Here is a 17366-nt window from a genome sequence, read left to right on the forward strand (position 1 = left end):
AGATAGACATACAGATGTTAAAAGAAAACTGAAATGGCAATATTAATATCAGGAAAAGCAAACTTCAGAACAAGGAACATCAACAGGGATGAAGAGGGAGATTTCCTGACGGTAAAGGTGTCAGTTCATCAAAAAGATGTAGCAATCCTAATGTGCATGCCAATATATCTGACCATTTATATAAAATGGAAACATTCCTTGAAACATAAAAATTACCAAAACTGGGGTGCCTGAGTGGCTCAGTCAGTTAAGCGACTCACTTCAGCTCAGGTCATGATCTCGCGGTTTGTGAGTCGCGCCCCGCGTCGCGCTCTGTGCTGACAGCCTGGAGCCTGGAGCTGCTTCGGATTCTGTGTCTCCCTCTCTCTCTGCCCCTCCCCTGCTCACGTTCTGTCTCTCTCTGTCTCTCAACAACAAATAAACGTTTAAAAAAATTTGTTTAATTACCAAAACTACCAAGAAAAATAAAAAGTCTAAATAGCTCTACATCTATTTAAGAAATTCAACTGATAATTCAGGGGTGCCCGGGTGGCTCAGTCGGTTGAGCATCTGACTTCGGCTCAGGTCATGATCTCACAGCTCGTGAGTTCAAGCCTCGCCTCAGGCTCTGTGTCGACAGCTCAGAGCCTGGAGCTGCTTCGGATTCTGTGCCTCCCTCTCTCTCTGCCCCAACCCACTCGCATTCTGTTGCTGTCTCTCTCAAAAATAAATATACATGAAAAAAAAATTGTTTTTAATTCAATTCCTAATTCAAACCTTCCCACAAACAAACTTCCAGGCCAAGATTATTTCACTGATGAATTCTATCAAACATATAAGGAATAAATAACAGAAGTCATACATGATTCTTTTAGAAAATAGCAGGAACACTTCTCAACCCATTTTTATGAAATCAATGTTACCCTGGTACCAAAAATTTTTTCAGTGATAAGAAAACAAAAGACCAGTAGCCCTCATGAACATAGATGTAAAAATCCTAAGCATCTACCCAAAAGAATAGCTATTACGTTATAAGTGTAACATAATGAGAGCAAAGGATTTCTCCCTAAGCTCAGGAATCAGGCAGTAATCTCCATTCTCACCAATTCTTTGCAACATTATACTGGATGCTTTTGGCAGCAATATAAAACCAAAAAAATAAATAAATAAATCAAAGACAAAATTGTTAGCAAGAAAGAAGTGAACTGTTTTTATTCTCAGTGTCATGATTGTGTAAATAAAAAAAAACCCATTAGGAATCTACAAAATAGCTATTCAAACTAGTAAGTTAATTAATCAAGGAAAGAAGACACAAGAAAAGTAAACAAAGATCATTAGCATTTCTATGTATCATCAATTAACACTTAGAAAATGAAATCTACAGGGGCATCTAGGTGGTCAATCGAGTAAGCTTCAGACTCTTGATCTCGGCACAGGTTATGATCCCACAGTTCGTGGGATCAAACCCCGCATTGGGCTCTGCGCTCACAGTGCTGAGCTTCCTTGGGATTCTCTCTCTCCCTCTCCCCCATGTTCTCTCTCTCTTAAAAATAAATAAACTTAAAAAAAAGAAACATATATTCTATGGGAGCCTAAGTGGGGTGGCTCACTCAGTTAAGCATCTGACTATTGATTTCAGCTCAGGTCATGATCCGAGGGTCCAGGGATCAAGCCCTGCATCAGGCTCCTCGCTGAGCATGGAGCCTGCTTAAGATTCGTTCTCTCTCTCCTTCTGCCCCTCTCCCATTCATGCAAATACATAAATAAATAAAATATATATTCTAAATATGAGTCTTTTGTCAGATATGTGGCTTGTAAATGTTTTTACCAGCTTATAGCTTATTTCCCCATCCTCTTAACAGGGTTTTTTATGAAGTCCAGTAATACAATTTTTTCTTTTATGCATCATGCTTTTGGCATCATGTCTAAGAACTCTTCAACCAGACCCTAGGTCTTAGAGATTGTCTCTTATGTTATCATCTCAAATTTTACAGTTTTATGTTTCACAGTAAATCTAAGAACCATTTTGAGTTTATTTTTGTACAGAGAGGTTTGGCTTGAGGCTTGCTTTCTTTTTGTTTTTTGGTTTTTTTTTTTTGCCTACAGATATCCATCCAGTCACTCCAGCACCCTCGGTTCCAAAAACTATCCTTTCTCCCCCAAATGACTTGTATCCCTTTGTCAAAAATAAAACAAACAAATGAACAAAAGTTGGTCATACTTGTGTGGGGCTATTTCTGGATCCATGGAACCATATGTGCGTTCCTCTGCCAATACCACCATAGTGCTGATTAACGCAGCCCAAAGTCTAAAAATCAAGCAGAGCGATTCTTCCATTTTTCTTCTTCAGAATTGTTTAGCTATTTTGGTTCCTTTGTTTTCCCCATAGAAAGTGTGGAATAATCTTGTCAAAATATACAAAATAATCTTGCTGGAGTTTTGATAGGAATTGTGCTGAATCTATATATCAACTGGGGGATAACTGACATCTTTACTATATTGTATCTTCTTGTCCAGGAACACAGAATGTTTCTTTATATCTCTTTGATTAATTTCATCAATGTTTTTTTAGTTTTCAGCATGCAAGTCCTGTACATGTTTTGTTACATTTACACCTAAGTATTTTTTTTCTTCTTTTTTCTGTTTTTTTGGTGTGTGTGTGTGTGTGTGTGTGTGAGTGATGACTTTTTTATCTCATTTTTTAAGAATTTTTTTTAATGTTTAATTATTTTTGAGAGAGAGAAAGACAGAGTGCAAGCAAGAGAGGGAGACACAGAATCCAAAGCAGGCTCCAGGCTCTGAGCTGTCAGCACAGAGCCCAATGCGGGGCTCAAACTCACAAACCAAGAGATCATGACCTGAGCTGAAGTCAGCCACTCAGCTGATTGAGCCACCCAGGTGCCTCTTCATTTTTATTTTTAGAGAGAGAAAAATATTGAGAGTGCATGAGCAGAGGAGAGGAGCAGAGGGAGAAAGAGAATCCCAAGGAGGCTCCACATTGTGCCTGACATGGGGCTCAATCCTACGACCCTGGGATCATGACCTGAACCGAAACCAAGAGTTGGACACTCAACTGACTGAGCCACCCAGGCACCCCTGTAATTATACATGCTATTTTTACTTTTAATTTTGATTTTCATTTTTTAAGTCTTTCTTTTTTAATTTACATCCAAATTACTTGGCATATAGGTTTTTTTTTTTTATTTCAGTCTCATTGATAGTATACAGAAAGAAATACAGTTGACTTCTATATGTTCATCTTGTATCCTGTAACCTTACTGAACTCATTTATTAGTTCCACTGAGTTTTATTGCTGTTGATGCCACGGGATTTTCTACATAGACCATCATGTCATCTGCAAAAAGAAATGTTTTATTCCTTCCTTTCTGATCCATATCCCTTTTATTTCCTTCTCTTGCCTCATTGCACTGGCATGAACTCCCAGTACATGTTGACTAGCAGTGGTGAGAGGGGACATTTTTGCCTTGTTTCTGATCTTAGAGGAAAAGTATTCAATATTTCCATTAAGTATGAGGTCAGTTGTAGGTTTTCTGTAGATGTTTTTTAGCAAGTTGAAGAAGTCCCCTCCATTTCTAGTCTCTTGAGTTTTTATCATGAATGGGTATTGAATTTTGCCAAGTATTCTTTCTATATCAATTCATACGATCATACACTATTTCTTGGTAAATTACACTGGTTTATTTTCAAATACTGAACTAGCCCTGGATCTCTGGAATTAACTTCACTTGGTTGCGATGTACAATTCTTCTTATACATTTCTGAAATCTATTTGCTATTATTTTGTTAAATATTTTTGAATCTATATTCATGAGATATTGGTCTGTAATTTTCTTTTTTTCTTTTATTTATTTTTTATTTGTTTATTTTTTTACTGTCTTTGGTGTTTTTTTTTTAATTTTTTTTTTCAACGTTTATTTATTTTTTGGGGGACAGAGAGAGACACAGCATGAACGGGGGAGGGGCAGAGAGAGAGAGGGAGACACAGAATCGGAAACAGGCTCCAGGCTCGGAGCCATCAGCCCAGAGCCTGACGCGGGGCTCGAACTCCCGGACCGCGAGATCGTGACCTGGCTGAAGTCGGACGCTCAACCGACTGCACCACCCAGGCGCCCCTACTGTCTTTGGTTTTAATATCAGGGCAATACTGGTTTCATAGAATGAATTGAGAAATGACTGAAATGGCTCTCATCTTCTATTTTCTGGAAGAGATTATATAGAATTGGTGTTAATTCTTTAAACATTTTTTTTAGAACTTTCCAATGAAACCATCTGGACCTGGAGACTTCTTTTTCAGGAAATTTTATGAATTCAATTTCATTAATAGTTATAGGGCTATCAGGGCTATTCAGATTATCACTTTAATATTTGATGAAGTGAGGTAGTTTATACTTTTTAAAGAATTGATACATTTCACCTAAATTATCAAATCTGTGTGTATAGAGTATTTTGTGGCATTCTATTATCCTTTCAATGTCTGCAGATTCTGTAGTGATATTCCCTATTTCATTACTGATCTTAATAATGTGGTTTGTCAATTTTGTTGATCTTTTCAAAGAACCAGGTTTGGTCTCATTGATTTTTTTCTATTTTTCTGTTTTCAATCTCAATTTTTTTAGCTTCATTATTTCCTTCATTCTATTGGCTTTAGAATTTTTTTTTTTAATTTTCTATGTTTGTTTTTGAGAGACAGAGAGAGACAGAGCACAAGTGGGATGGGGGGCAGAGAGAGAGAGAGGCACAGAAAATGAAAAAGGTTCCAGGCTCTGAGCTGTTTGTGGCTCAGGCTCACAAACTACAAGATCATCACCTAAGTCGAAGTCAGATGTTTAACCAACTAATCCACCCAGGCTCCCCTGCTGTAGGGCTTTTTAAATCTCTTTCTGATTTCCTGAAGTGGGACTAAAGATCATTGATTGATTTGAGACATTTCCTCTTTCCCAATATAAACAGTAAGTGCTATAAATTTCCCTCTCCATTCTGCTTTAGCTGCATCCTACAAATTTTGCTATGTTGTATTTCACTTAAATTCAGTTCATTTTTTTTTTTTAATTTCCCTTGAGAATTCATCTTGGAGCCATGAAATATTTAGAAGTGTCTTGTTTAATTTCCAGGTGTTGGGAGATTTTCCTATCACCCTTCTGTTACTGATTTCTAGTTTGGTTCCATTTATTCCAGTGGGCAGAGATTTTACTTTATATGATTTCTATCCTTTCAAACTTGTTGAGATTTGCTTTATAGCCCCAAATATTATCAATCTTAGTTCCATGGGCACTTGAAAAAAAAATGTGTATTCCGCTGTTGTTGGGTAGATTGTTCTAGAACATCTGTAATGTCCGTCAGATCTTGTTGGTTGATGGTGTTATTGAATTGTATATCCCTGCCGATTTTATGTCTAATTATTTATAGTTGTTGAGAAAAGGGTGTTGTCTACAGCCATACCACCCTGAACGTGCCCGATCTTGTCTGATCTCGGAAGCTAAGCAGGGTCGGGCCTGGTTAGTACTTGGATGGGAGAAAAGGGTGTTGAAGTCTCCCAACTGTAACTGTGGAGATGCCTATCAGTTTACGCTTCACCTATTTTGCATCTTGTTATTTGGTGCACAAACATTTAGGATTCTGTCTTCTTGGTATATTGATTCTTTCACCATTATATAATACCCCTCTCTGTCCCTAGTAATTTCCTTTGTTATAAAGTCAACTTTGTCTAATATTAACATAGCCGCTTCTGCTTTCTTTTTATTAATGTTTGCATATATTTTTTCTATCATTTTACTTTTAATCTATAATTATTATATTTAACATTATGTGATATTTAAAATGTAATTTTTTTTTTAATTTTTTTTCAACGTTTATTTATTTTTGGAACAGAGAGAGACAGAGCATGAACGGGGGAGGGGCAGAGAGAGAGGGAGATACAGAATCGGAAACAGGCTCCAGGCTCTGAGCCATCAGCCCAGAGCCTGACGCGGGGCTCGAACTCACGGGCCGCGAGATCGTGACCTGGCTGAAGTCGGACGCTTAACCGACTGCGCAACCCAGGCGCCCCTAAAATGTATTTCTTATAAACAGCATATAATTAGGTCATGTTTTGGGGTGCCTGGATGACTCAGTCAGTTGGGCATCTGACTTCAGCTCAGGTCATGATCTCACAGCTTGTGAGTTCAAGCCCCACATTGATCTCTGTGCTGACAGCTCAAAGCCTGGAGCCTGCTTCAGATTCTGTGCCTCCCTCTCTTTCTGCCCCTCCCCTGCTTGTGCTCTGTCTCTCAAAAACAAATAAACATTTTTTAAAAATTAAAAAAAAAAAGAATACTCTGTGCTACCCCAGTAGTGCCTAGATGTAGACACACATAAATAAGACATATTTTTAAAAATTATGCCATGTTTTTATGTTATTATTTTTTTTTAACGTTTACTTATTTTTGAGAGAAAGAGAGTGAGCAAGCACACAAGGGGAGGTGGGGCATAGAGAGAGAGGGAGACACAGAATCTGAAGCAGGCTCCAAGCTGTCAGCACAGAGCCTGATGCAGGGCTCAAACCCATGAACCATGGGATCATGACCTGAGCTGAGGCTGGATGCTTAACCAACTGAGCCACCCTGGTGCCCCTATTTTTAAAAAAAATTTTTTTAATATTTCTCAGTAATCTCTACACCCAATGTTGGGCTCAAACTCACATCCACAAGATCAAGAGTCACACACTCTATGGACTGAGCCAGCTAGGCACCCCTAATTGGGCCATGCTTTTAAACCCATTCTGCCAGTCTCTTCTAACTGGTGTGTTTAGAAGATTTCCACTAATGTAATTATTAGTATATTAAGGCCTCAGTTTGCCATTTGTTTTCTGTTTGTTCTCTCAGCTTTTCACTTCTGTTTTCTTTTTCCTGTCTTACTGTGCATTACCTGAATATTTGTAGAGTTCCATTTGAATTTATGTGTCGTGTTATTTAGTGCATTTCTTTGTAAAGTTTTTTAGTGTTTACTCTAGCTATTTCATCATTTACACATAACCTATAAAGTCTCTTGGTGTTAACATTCTACCAGTTTGAGTTAAGTACTAAAATCTTCACACCCGTTTATCCTGCCTCATTCTAGTATCTTCTACAAACGCTGAGGACCACATTAGGTCATACTAAAGGTTTTGCTTCAACTGTCAAATACAATTCAGAAAACTCAGAAAGAGAAGTCTATGTATTTACCCATATTTTTGCTCTTACAGTGTTCTTTGTTCCTTTCTGATGTTGTAAAATTCAATTTCTTTTATTTCCTTTCTGTTTAGACAACTTGTTTTAGTCATTCTTTTAGGTTAGGGCTGCTGGAGACAAACTCTCTTAGTCTTCATCTGAGAATGCCTGGATTTCCTCTTCATTCCTGTCTTGCTAGGCTTCCCATTTCCTGGGCCTTTGGCTTGAGGATTTGTTTTTTGTCTGTGTCTGTGGACGGTTCCAGGTTCCAGGCTTCTCCAGATCCAGTCTGGGAAGCGTCAGGCAAAAGGAAATTCAGGAACTCCCCGCCATGTCATTCTTTGTGTCCAAACCTCCCTATCCGGTCCACCTTCTCTCCACCTTTCAGAATGTTCTTGTTTGTTCAGTGTATAGTCTCCGTATATAGAATGCCCAGGGCTTTTAGCTGTACTTAGCAGGGAAAATAAGGAATACTACGTCTACTCCATCTTCCTGGAAACAGACCCCCAGGAAATTATTTTTTTTAATACTCATATTTATAATGGCATTAAAATATGAAATACTTCAGAATAAATCTAACAAAACATGTAAAATGGCTGTACAATGAAAAGGACTAAGCACTAGTAAAAGAAATTTTAAAAGCCTAAGTAAATGGAGTGACATACCATGCTCCATATTATCCAATATATCCATCCAATATTATTAAGATACTTTCCCCCACGTGAATTATAGATTTAGTGCAATCACAGTAAAAATCCCAGGGTGGTTTTTTAATTGATAAGCTGATTATAAAATGTCTATGGAGATGCAAAGGATACAATAGCCAATTTTGAAATTTTAATAGCAAACAATCTTGAGAAGGAAAGACTAAGTTCAAGGACTTCTACCTGATAAAGACATACCGTAAGTTACAATAATCAAAAGAGTAAGACATTATCATAAGCATGAACAGGCAGATCAATGGAACAGAACACAGTCCAAAAAGAGAACCACACATTCATGGACAACTCATGTGCAACAAAGGTGTCAAGGTAATTCAACAGTGACAGAATAATCTTTAGAATAAGTAAAAGTGGAACAACAGACAGAGATCAACAAAACAACAAAAACCCCTTTGATCTATACACCAAACTACAAAATATTAACTCAGACTTTATTTATTTTGAGAGAGAGAGAGACAGACAGACAGACAGACAATGAGCAGGAGGAGGGGCAGACAGAGGGAGAGAGAATCCCAAGTAGGCTCCGCACCGTCTTCCTCTGCTCCTCCCCACTCTTGCATGCGCGCGCACATGCGCTCTCTTTCAAAATAAATGAACTTAAAAAGAAAGAAACAAAAGTGCTTACCAGCATTCATCTTCAGGGGAATGCAAATTAAAATGACAATGAGATATATGATACGCCCACTAAAATGGCTCCGATTAAAAAGACGGTCAATACCAACTGTAAGCACAACTAAATTTCTGTTTGGCATGTAAAACGCCTAGCTTTGGAAAATAGTATGATGGTTTTTTATAAAGTAGATGATACCCTTACCATGAAACCCAGAAATTCTACTCAGAGGTACTTACCCCACACGTCTGTCCATGGTGTATGCCTGTTCACTGCCGCTTTGTTTCCAACAGCCCTAAAGTGGAAACAACCTAAATGTCCATCACCAGGCAAAAAGATATCCATACCCTGGAATACTACTCAGCAATGAAAAGAAATAACCTAATACGTGCAAAAAAAAAAAAAAAAAAAACATGGATGAATCTCAAAAACTTTATGCTGGGTGGAAAAAGCCAGATATAAAAGTATATACTATATGACTCCATGTGTGTGGAATTCTAGAAAAGGCAAAGCTAATCTATCAGTAGCAAAAACCAAAATGGTGGTTGCCTAGGGCCAGGATACTGGGGGTAGAGTGGGAATGACTGCCAAGGTGAGAAGTGAGAACTCTTCTTTGTGGTGGTTGGTGGCTACATATCAAACTGTATCCTTAAAACGGATGCATTTTAGGGGGAGCTGCCTGGCTCAGTTGGTAGAGTGTGTGACTCTTGATCTCAGGGTCATGAGTTCAAGCTCCATGTTGCATGTGGAGCCTACTTAAAAAAAAAATGGATGCATTTAATAATATACATGTCCTATCGAAATAAAGTTGATTTAAAAGACATTTAACTTTTTTCCTAATTTCTTCACATCTTTCTGCAAGATGTGATACTCTTCCCACTCCTTGCTTCTAAAACACGGTCTTTGACTTCCTTAATATCATCTGTCTTGATTTTCTTCCTCCTTCTCCAACCACACACCTTAAATCTTTCCCAAACAGGTTTCACAATTTTGGCCAATTTCTCGAGTATTGTTTTTTTTGTTTGTTTGGGTTTTTTTTCAGATTTCTGCTGCTCTCTCTACACACTTTCCTGGCCGACCTCCCCTACTCCCAAAGTTTTACATTAATTGATAACCTCTATTTGGGGCCCAGATCTGCCCCCCAAGCCGCTGGCCCACATTTTCCCCAAAGGCAAGGGAAACAGTTCCACCTTGAATATACTAGACACCTCCAACTTCACATGCCCTATACTGGGCTCATCACCAAACACTTCGGTGTCTCTTTAATGACCACTGAATCCCAGCTACTCAAGTAAGAAACTATGGAGTCTTCCTGGCTCCTCCATCCTATTCATTTTCCATCCAGTGCAAGTCTTGGCTACTCTATCCTCTAAGTTATTCAAGAACTTGTTTCCTTTTGGCCACCCCCACTGGCATATGTCAGGCCCTCAGAGACTCTTTCCTAATCTATCACAGTAGCTTCCAAAGTGGCCTCCCAATCTCTGGCTTTTCTCCCTAAATGCATCCCCCTAACCACAGCCAGATTACCTGTGTCATCCTCTTGACTTAAAACTTTCTAGAACATAAATTATCCATAGGTCAGGTTCCAAATTCCAAATTCGCATGACACTCACAATCCGGTCTCGCTCCCTTCTCCAATGTCGCCACCTTCCAACACCATGTTGTGACAACTCCAACATGCAGGGTGTCACATTATTTCTCATTAAAACGTGCTCTGGACGTGTCCTCTCTTCCCTGGGCTCATGATGTTTCCTCTGGAATTCCCACTCATCCTTCAGGACCCAGCTCCATATTCCTGCTCCATGAATATTCTCTGGCTCTCCCTCCATGTCCCTAAAGAACCCCATTTCTGTCTAGACTCCAGCATACGAGCACATATGACACTGTATCATAACTTTCTCCATTTGAGTGTGTCTCCCACCAGACTGACCTCCTAGATACTGTCATTCATCTTTGTCTCCGGGCCTAGAGCACACAGCACAGTGCTCAGCACAGAGCAGCTGCTCAATAAATGTTGGACAGACGGATGGATGGATGGACGGACGGACGACTAAATGAATAAAAAAGGAAGCTCTTTGGCCCAATGGTTTCTACTTTGTAATATGATGCATCCATATGCACACGTTCACATCCATCTTCAATTCATTCCTTCTAAATATTCCTGTGATTTTCTTTTCCTTCCTGTTATATTTTACGAAAAACTGAAAATTCTCGTACAAGCCATCACGAAGTGTTGGCCTGGTCAAGCAGTTGTCATGGAAACAGGAGACTTACTGCACAAGCAGTTCTAGAGACCCCTGATGCTCTTTAGATCATCGCTGTTTCTTCCTCCTCCCCCCAGCTGGCAGGAGTGCAGAGAACATCAATGAGGGCAGCCCGCAGTGGGGGGGGGGGGGGGGGGGAGGGGGAGTTCAGAACTTTGAACCCTAATTTTTCCTTGCAACTGATGAATTCTAGGAAAAAATCCTGAAGTCATAAGGAGCAACAAAGGAAGAGGAGGCGGTGCAAAGACAAGTCTGGATTGTTTCCTTCTCAAGGGAGTGAAGCAAGGCCCAGCTCAAGGTTCAGTGTCCCATGGAGCCTACCCCTACCCCAACCCTCAGCACACATTCTTAGTCCTTCTTGGCCCTCTTCAAGATTCAGTGAGCCTAGAAGGAATTTTTCAGCTCACACAGGCCCCTCCAGTCTGCTAAGAGTTTATCATGAGTTGACTCATAGACATGTCCCATCTTATCTCATCTAGACAAACCTCCTGGCCAGGGGCCACACCTTCTCTAGCCTCCCCCCTGCCCCAGCACCAGGCCACCAATCCCAACAACCACTTGAACTTGGCACCATGCACTATGCTTTATATTCATCGTTTCACTGAACTCTCCAGAGAGGACACGTGTAATGGTGGAAATGTTCTAGCTCTTCATTGTCCAGTACAGAGCCACCAGCCACAGGTGGCTACTGAGCAGTTGAAAGGGGGCTGATGCAACTAGGGAACTGATTTTTTATTTAATTGTAATTAATTTAAACTTGGATAGTCATACGTGGCTAGTGGCTGCTGTGTCACACAGCACAGCCCTAACTGCCCCTGAAGTGGGGATGATAATCCTCATTGAACCAATGAATAAACCGGGGTTCTTGTGAGGTCTTTGTATCGGTATGTAAGGGAAATATTAGGGTTCTCCCAACCACTCAGGGGAGACAACGGAAACGTGAAATGGAAGGTCCCCTAATGGATGAGCTCAACACTACAAAGTCACCACAAGAAAAAAAGCAGGTCCCAAGTCTACACTGACGTCCACGACTGATGTTAACACACCAGAAGAAGGGCCAGACAACAATGGCAATAAGGAAAAAGGATGGTCAGACACCCGCACCCTGCTCCATCACCAAAGGGCAATCACCTCATATACACATCCCAGCCCTGGCAAAGGGTCAGCCCAGACATGCCCACAAGTCTTCAGGCTCTCAGAGTTCAAGGACACGCATTGCTAACCAATTCCCCCTGCACAAATCCCACATCTCCCAGCAACGGCCTAATGATAATCAGGTGTCCCACTTGGCCTGTCTCCCAGAAGAGCGTGCTAGATCAGCTCCCAATTTCTCCATGTAAGTCTACGAGCTAGTGCTTGTTCTGTTGGCCTCTGCACCCTTGCTGATCACGTGGGGGGTGGGGGGAGGGGGCTCTGAGGACAGGAGGTGCTCTCCCAGAGCTGAGCTGGGTTTCTGAGCCTGCAGGAGATCCCGGCTGACAACTACAGCTGGCTGCCTAGCGAGATGCCCATTTGTCTAGGACCAACTGATCTTTCCCAGGTAACTCCCCAGCTTTTCCGCCAGTCTCGTTTCCAGTTAACCGTACACGGCACTTAGCACAGGGCCAGGGTGCGCAGGAAGCACCCAGTACTGGTTTGAGGCCCTCCTCTCCCAGAAAGCTGCCCTGAGCACGGGCCCACACAGACTCCTTTCCTTTCAACTCACAGAGACCCTTAGGCTCACAGCACACTTGAGCTCTGGTCACACACTGTTCCCCCTACACACGCTGCCACATTCCTGGTCACCCTGCGCCAGGCTGGCCTGTCTTCCGGGCTCACCATGCTCACCCACGTCAAGGCGTGTACAAACCGGCCCTGCCTCGCCCAGGACCGTCGCGTGACAAGCTCCGCCTGGTCATCAGCTCTCAGCTAAAGTATCACCTGCTCAGAGAGGCTCTCTGACTCAGGCTGCAGAAGGCACACTCTTGCCCCCCAGCACATTGCTCCGTGTTCAAGCTCCCCAGAACCCTGTCACTGAAATGTTTCCTGTTAATTGTTTGTTTCAATCCTGTTGACTGGATTAAGTCCCGGTTCTACTTACTACCCACTGGGCTCTGTGATTTTCGCCAATAATAAAAATTATCGCTCAAAGTTCCTGAGAAGTTGTGACCTGCCAGGCACTGCTAACCTCCATTAATACTCCCAAAACCATGGGACGCCTGGGTGGCTCAGTCAGTTAGGCACCCAACTCTTGGTTTCAGCTCAAGTCATGATCTCACGGTTCGTGGGTTCGAGCCCCATGTAGGGCTCTGTGCTGATGGTGTGAAGCCTGCTTGGGATTCTCTCCTCTTCCCCCCCACTCTCTCTCTACCCCTCCGCCCCTCCCCTGCCCACTCCCGTGCTCGCTCTCTCTCAAAATAAAGAAACTTAAAAGTTTTTTTAAAAAATACTCCCCAAACCCTAGTGACGTAAGTGCTACTGTTACTCCAGTTTTACACGTGAGAAAAGTGAGACTCAGGAAGATTGAAGAACTTGCCCAAAGCCATGCAGAGAATCAGTGATAGAATGACACAAATTCCTCTGTACCCCAGTGCCCTCACCCAGAACGGGAAGCTCGCCTCTCAGACGAATAACAGTAGAGAAGACAGTATCTCATAAAATTCCCATTAGCTTCTCCTTTCCCGCTAGGTACAGGATGTCAGGGCTGTCTGGAAGCCAGGGAGCTGGTGGCGGGCCTGCCGATATGTCCACCTGTACAGGGAGGGCCCCAGCTGGCGGAGGCATCGCTCTGCTGGCGACGGGGATTGTGCACATGCGAAGACCACATAAAGCACATGCTTAGGGACGACGGAGGCACACGGCCCTCTCAGGTTTAGAGCAGATGGGATTTTAATCTGCGCCTCTGTAGGCAAAGTTATTACATGAACAAGGAGGTACACTAATGCTCCCCTGGGGAGAAAATCAGTTCAGGAATGTGAACTCAACTCCTGCTGAGTGCTGGGATAGTAAGCTGGCCTGGAATAGAAGACCATGAGGGAGAAACAGAGCTCAGGAAGCAGGAGGAAGCCCACAGATCAGTCGGACTTGCTGCGGGCGGCGTCCGTCGGGGAAGAACGGGAACGGAGCTAGCCGCACACATCCGACCGCTGTGGCCCGCTCGCTGCAGGACGAGGTCACGGAAGAAATCGTGTATCTGCGTCTCCACTGCTACGGTATTACTGCTTAAGCGTCTCTTGAGTCCCAGGAAAGAGGTTTTCAGGGGATGATAAGAAAATGGTAGAAGGGATGGGGAAGGTAACCAAGCTCTGGGGATGCCCTGCTGGGAGGAGGGAGCCACAGAAGGAGCCCCAGAGTCTGGGAATGGCTCCCTTCCAGCCACGGGGTGACTCCTGAGCCCCGACACACTCGCTGGTGAGACCCCCAGATGCCCAGGGGGAGGCTGGAAGGCCAAACAGAGGTTTTAGCAGCCACCCCCTGCAGGGGAACACCAGTTTGGAGTGTGAGCCCTGCCAGCTCAGTAAACACCTTGGCTTTCTACTGACACCCCAAAAGAGCTGCACTGGAGGGGTAAAAACATCTCAAGGACTAAGGGATTGATCTTGCCGTTAAAGGTAAAACTATGATAGGCTGCCCCAGTCAACCCTAAAAACAAGCCACAAGATCAAAGTGGCCCGCCAGGAATTCAACCACCCATCCGGAGTCACTATGACCTGTCATCCGTAGCGACCAGTAGATAATTAAATACATAAATAAATGTAATTAAATGTAAATGTAAATGTAAAATTAAATAAATGTAATTAAATAATTAAAGGGGCATACAAAAAAATCAGAAAATGTGATCCACTCTGCAAAGGACTGCCAGGCAACAGAAACAGGCACACAGACCCATACTGGAACTGGCAATCAAACTATTTCCTTATTAAAGTATAATGAATATACATCGTTACATTAGTTCAAGTGGCAGTCAATCTTACAGCTACAATATCTTTTCTAGTACCATTTATAATATCTCCAAAAGAAAGAGGAGGGGGGGGGGAGGAGGAGAAAGACCTAGATATAAATCTAATAAACTGCGTGCAGGATCTTTGCGCCGCCAGTACAAAACACCAGTGAGAGAAATCAAAGAAAACCTAAACAAATGGAGAGAGATGTCACGTTTACGGATTGGAAGACGCAGCGCAGTAATGGTGTCAATTCACTCCAAACTGATCTGTGGATTGAACACATTCCCAATGATTATTCCAGCACTGCTTTCCGTAGATACAGACAAGCTGATTCTAAAGTATATGCGGAAAGTAAACATTAAAAAAAGAAAAAGAGGGGCGCCTGGGTGGCGCAGTCGGTTAAGCGTCCGACTTCAGCCAGGTCACGATCTCGCGGCCCGTGAGTTCGAGCCCCGCGTCAGGCTCTGGGCTGATGGCTCGGAGCCTGGAGCCTGTTTCCGATTCTGTGTCTCCCTCTCTCTCTGCCCCTCCCCCGTTCACGCTCTGTCTCTCGCTGTCCCAAAAATAAATAAACGTTGAAAAAAAAAAAAAAGAAAAGAAAAAGAAAAAAAAGCAGCATGGGTGGCTCAGTCGGTTGAGCATCCGACTTCAGCTCAGGTCACGATCTCACAGTTCGTGAGTTCGAGCCCCACATCAGGCTCTGTGCTGACAGCTCAGAGCCTGGAGCCTGCTTTGGATTCTGTGTCTCCCTCCCTCTATCTCTGTCCCTCCCCTGCTCACACTCTGCCTCTCTCTCAAAAAATAAACATTAAAAAAATTTTTTTAAAGATTTAAATTATATGTGGAACTAGAGGAGCCAACAATTTTGAAAGAGAAAAACAAAATGTCAGAACTAATGCCACCTGATGTTAGGACTTACTATAAAGCTACAGTAATCAAGACGGCATGCTTCTGGAGAAAGAAAAACAGACACACAGATCGAAGGAACAGAATAGAGAGTCCAGAAATAGATCCACACAAATATGGTCAATTGATTTTTCACAAAGGGTAATTCAGAGGACAAAGTATACTTTTTTCAGCAAGTTTTACTGAAATATCTGGATACCCACATGCAAACAACCTCAACCTACACCTCACATCAACCACAAGAATTAACTCAAAGTGGATCATAGACGTAGAGGCAAAAAATAAAACTATAGGGGCACCTGGGTGGTTCAGTCAGTTAAGTGTCCAATTTCAGCTCAGGTCATGATCTCACAGCTCGTGAGTTCGAGCTCCTCATCGGGCTCGCTGCTGACAGCTCTGAGCCTGGAGGCTGCTTCAGATTCTGTATCTCCCTCTCTCTCTGCCCCTCCCTTGCTCATGCTCTGTCTCTCAAAAAATGAGTAAACGTTTTAAAAAATTAAGAAATAAATAAAACTAAACATAGGGCAGAAACAAAACTAAGCGTGGGTCAGTCAAAGAACTCTTACATAGGACTCTATACCGGGACTCAAAACAATCATAAAGTGGACTTGATCAAGATTTCACTTTGCAAAAAGAATAAAAAGACAAACCACAGACTAGGAGAAAATATCTGGAAATGACATTTATAACAAAAACTGGTATCCAAGAAATTAAAGGCAACAAAAACAAAAGTAAACTTGGAGCACCTGGGTGGCTCAGTCAGTTAAGCGTCCGACTTTGGTTCAGGTCATGATCTTGCAGTTCATGGGTTCAAGCCCCACATTGGGCTCTGTGCTGTCAGTGCAAAGCCTACTTTGGATCCTCTGTCTCCCTCTCTCTCTGCTCCTCCCCTGCTCACTTAAATGCTCTCAAAAATAAATAAATATTTTTTAAAAAGTAAATAAATGTACTACATCCAAGTGAAAAGTTTCTGCACAGCAAAGGAAATCATCAACAAAATGAAAAAGCAACTTATGGGGCAACTGGCTGGCCTAGTTGGTAGAGCAGGTGAGGCTGGATCTTGGGGTCATAAGTTTGGGCCCTACGTTGGGCATAGGATTTACTTTAAAAAAGCAGGGGCGCCTGGGTAGTTTAGTTAAGTGGCTGACTCTTCACTTTGGCTCAGGTCATGATCTTGTGGTTCGTGAGATCAAGCCCTGCATCAGGCTCCACACTAAGTGTGGAGCCGACTTGGGATTCTCTCTCTCCCTCTCTCTCTGCCCCTCCCTGGAAATAAATAAATAGGTATTTAAAAAATTTTTTTAATGTTTTAATGTTTATTTTTGAGAAAGAGAGAGACAGAGTGAGTGGGGGAAGGGCAGAGAGAGAGGAAGACAGAATCCAAAGAAGGCTCCAGGCTCTGAACTGTCAGCACAGAGCCCAACGTGGGGCTCAAACCTGTGAACCGTGAGACCATGACCTGAACCAAAGTCAGATGTTTAACCAACTGAACCACCCAGGTGCCCCCAAAAAACTTTTTTTAAAAGCAACCTACTAAATGGAAGAAATTATTTGCAAACCCTATGTCCGATAAGGGGTTATTATCCAAAATAGATAAACGACTCATACATTTCTAAAAATCCGAATAAAAACGGGCAAAGCATCTAAACAGACATGTTCCCAAAAAATACACACAGATGGCAAGTCAAAACCACAATGAGGTATCCCCTCACACCTGTTAGAATAGCTACCATCAAAAAGACAAGAAATAACAAGTA

The sequence above is a fragment of the Prionailurus bengalensis genome, chromosome B4 (genome assembly GCF_016509475.1).
Source record: "Prionailurus bengalensis isolate Pbe53 chromosome B4, Fcat_Pben_1.1_paternal_pri, whole genome shotgun sequence".
Classification (NCBI taxonomy): domain Eukaryota; kingdom Metazoa; phylum Chordata; class Mammalia; order Carnivora; family Felidae; genus Prionailurus; species Prionailurus bengalensis.